Source organism: Carassius carassius, chromosome 15 (assembly GCF_963082965.1).
Source record: "Carassius carassius chromosome 15, fCarCar2.1, whole genome shotgun sequence".
NCBI classification, from domain to species: Eukaryota; Metazoa; Chordata; class Actinopteri; order Cypriniformes; family Cyprinidae; genus Carassius; species Carassius carassius.
The window spans coordinates 19778035-19782241 of record NC_081769.1 but is presented as its reverse complement, the minus strand read 5'-3'; the positions used below and the strand labels follow the sequence as shown (position 1 = coordinate 19782241).

The following is a 4207-nucleotide window of genomic DNA, read 5'->3' as shown; positions in this document are numbered from 1 at the left end:
AATAAAAGTTTTTATGTAATAAATGTGTGTACTTGTATTTATTATGTAAATATAAATACACACACATACAGTAGACAATTTTCTTATATTTATATAATTTAATATAAAAATATACAATGTAAAATGTTTCTTATATATATATCACACACACACACACACACACACACACACACACACACACACACACACACATATATATATATATATATATATATATATATGTATGTATACATGCATGTGTGTGTATTTATATTTACATAATAAATATACACCGTACACACACACACACACACACATATATTTAGATTTTGGATGTGATTAATTGTTTGACAGCACTAGTGGAAATATAAAAAAAAAGTTAATACGATCCAATTTTTCTTTTATAGTATTTTCTTTTGTGTTCCACAAGAAAGAAAGTCAAGATATGGATATACATGAGACTGAGCAAATGATTACAGTGTTTTTATACAGTGTGCATTATAAAAGTTTATGAAGCATTTCATAATAAACATCACTGTACAATTAAACTAATTTTCAACAGGATATAACCACTACATACTTGGGGGAAAAACATTAATAAACAAATCTGTTTACAAAATGAATGTATTTACATTAAAGTACTCAAGTAAACTTACAATGTGCAACAATACAGTGTCAAGTGGAAAGTAATACTGAACAGAGATTGAAAGGTTACATGTTTTTTACATTTTCTTTTTATTTATTAGATCAGGTGATGTAAAAGATATTTCAAAATCAAGTTACAAAATATCATACTTGTATCTGCTATATGATTTAAGATTGATTTTAAATGTTTTTTATTTTTATTTATTTTCTATTTTAGCTATTTAAATAGTTATTATTAGTTATTTTACTAATATTTCACATACATTCAAAAACCAACATGTGCAAACACGTTTAGAGATCCATTACTTTGCTAACTTAATAAGCTTTGAATTTTTACTCAATATTCTTCTCAGTATGATCTGTCAAATACAGGTTAGAAATAAACAGACATTAACCTACACTGTCACATAAATACATTCATGTAGGCAGAAACTTATCAGAGAGATAGACCAGATGTACTGAGCCAATGTTTAATTAGCTTGAATGGCAGTGTTTCTATTGACACCTATGACTGCGGTGGGCATGGGGGCCATGGCCTCCCATTGGTTGAACATGGTGTTGTATTGCTCTACTTCATTGGACAGCTGTCCGTCAGCCATCAATCCACCCAGTACAACAATTAAATGTAGGTAGGTGGAGGTCTGATGGGTCGAGGCATCAGTATGGGTTCGCCCACTCTCCATTGGTTTTTTTTTTTGAGAGGAAAGCATGTAAACAGTATTGCTAGGTGTGCACTGGCCTTCTGCTCTCATGGTTAAGCCACCCAGAACATAAAGATTGCTGTGAATGCAGACATAAGCATGTAGGTAGAGATGCAAGCCACTGCCAGCAGTGCATTTGCTCATCGTAGAGTATAGCGCCTCACGAAACGTCTGCTCACCATTCTTACGACCTCCTCCTATTACAAGAGCCTCATTGCAGTTTTGTCTCCATGGTGCAGCCCACATGAGCTCAAGATCGGCAGGGCAATGACTGCCAACAGAAAAGAGAAGATTACAAAACAGATTTGATAATTTCTGTGCATAAAGACGATGACTGAACTAAAGGGTCATTAGCGATAAACTGGAAAAGATATGAATGGTGGACATTTCTCAGTCTCACATGACAGAACATGTCATGGATGATGCTACATCTGGACAATGGATCGTGATGGATCCAAGAGAAAAGAGTCTCAAATACTTGTTCCACTTCAACGCAAAGTCTGTCATCTTCCAAGTAGATCACCAATTCGGGAAACGAGAGTTCGCAGAAGTCGTCAGAGACAACCACATCTGGGAAGCTCTTCATGGCCAGCTCTTGCTTTTCCCTCAAGCTTGAGCAGTGCATGATTTCTGAGAGCCGGATCACACTCAGGCAGTTGTGTGGAGCAGGCCTCAAAAAGTCTTCCGTACTAAAGCCTAGAGGTGGCCTGCATCAGTTAGGACCAGCTCCATTGTGATGCTGATGGACCCAGTGTAAACATGCTCCACCATTCTCGTAAGGATGTCATAGGGAACACCTTGGAGGTTTATCAGGGGCTTCTGGGTCTCCAGGGCTGCTGGACACCAGAATATTGCGGTGACATGGGATCTCTGCCCTGAGAGAAATGCACAACATATGTGAGGATTCAGTCCTTCCTTAAGCTATTCAGCTCCAGGAGAAGAGTGGAAGTCAGGATTTTGTCTTTAAAATGCAAGACTTCTGATGTTGGCTCATCTAAGCTTTAAAAACAAAAGGGAGGTTTTATATACTTTGTTGCCACAAATGTATTTTTCTCTGTGTACATAACAATAATTGCAGTAGTTTATATCCATTTCATTTTACGATTTTATTTAAAAAACCTAATGATTTTGAAAATTAAGCGATATTATATTTATTTACTTTTAGCTTTTATCTAACATTCAGGATACACATTTTCTCTACTCGTCTATTCGTATATATTGTATGTATGTATGTGTGTGTATATATATATATATATATATATATATATATATATATATATATATATATATCAAAGTATGTTTATAAAAAATAATGCTTAAATAAATAAACAAACATTCCTATCTTTCTGACACAATGACAAGCTGCATCGGTGAAACTCAGTCATATTATTTTGTATGGCCAGACAAGATATATCATACTTGTTTAACAATTCTGCATGTTCACCACACAATCATATTAATCTCCCAAGACTAGAGTTTTCCAGTTTGCCTAAAGACTGATATATCATAACAAACACATGCCATGGTGCTATCTACAGTCTACTCGGGTGTTGTTGTGCCAGCCTGCAGTCAAAGCATCTTCTCGTGGACCTGGTCAGACATATCTTGCCTTACCTTGTCTCAGCTGATTTGAAGCACATTCTAGACGCTCCTGTAAATATCTTTGTATCATCAAACCTCAACCAAAACTCAAACTCGTCCCTCTGTTTTCAAAATCAGTTCCCTTCTGAAAGTTGTTCACTTTCTGAGTTTGGCAGGTGGATGTTTATAGAGACTGGGGCGACCGCGGTATGTAATTTGTTGTTCAGAAATCCTTCGAGAGGCCTCAGTGTACATTCCAGTCTCCCTAAAAATAGAAATCTCTCTTCTCTGTCAGAACTGGAGCTAGTCCCGCTAACACTTCCTTGTGGTACCCCCTCACCCCCTCTGTTTTTCCATAACACAAGTTTCTTGACTGTATCGTGTCTGAAAGCTCCATGCTCCACCACGTGTGTATGTTATCTGAAGCTGTAAACAACACCACTGGTGCCCAAATGCTATTTAAGAGTTAGCCCGTACTCGGAAAGACCCCCGTTTCTGAGCTATGCCCTCCCAAAGCCAGCATTGTGTTAAAACAGCAGTCGTTACTAAACATCGGGATGAGGATACATAACAGCTGAATGCTTTGAAGCCAAATATACGCAGTTATAAATAAGACACCGCTGAGTGATGAGGGCATTGTCTGTACGTACTCTTGCTAATTTAGTGTCCTCCTGCACTAGGGTTGCATGCTAAGAGTATGAAGTTGCATAAGCATTTGCAAATAAACTGTTGTAATGATCAGTAATGTAGGGAGAAAAACGAATTAAACTGATAAAAATCTTAAGTAAATCACAATCTATATCTCTATAATATATTATTAAAGTATCTAAACAGTTTTGACAATTTTGATGATTGGATTATTTGTGTGAACTATACTGAGGTGCTTTAAAAATACAGCGTTAGCTCAACAGCGCCATCTAGTGTTAGTTCTCTGTACTGGGTGTTTGTGCCCCGAGAGGTATTATGCAATAGTTGCACCTGTGCTGTCATCTGTTTCTCATGCTGTAAGCTATAATGTTAAACGACTTCAAAAATAAATGTTTTCTTGTACCGTAAGATAACATGTTGTACAAGCCAACTGTATCCACATTTGATCAATCAAAAAAAAAAAACATTTATATACAGTCATCTACTTTCAGATTAAAAAAAAAAAACTATTTTCAAAGCACACAGGGTGAAAAATACACAGATGTGTTGAAGAAAAATAGAGAAATTTTAGTGACATTTTAACCTGAAATAGCAAAATATCCTAAGGCAATAGATATAAAATATCCTAAGGCTTTTTTGTGCACTAAACCTTC

The 4207-nt window shown here is 36.0% G+C and overlaps 1 pseudogene; it reads right to left on the bottom strand.

The window, feature by feature from the left end:
• Nucleotides 1-712: 712 nt before the first annotated feature.
• On the bottom strand, nucleotides 713-3839 carry LOC132158434 (kelch-like protein 38; annotated as a pseudogene).
• Nucleotides 3840-4207: the final 368 nt, after the last annotated feature.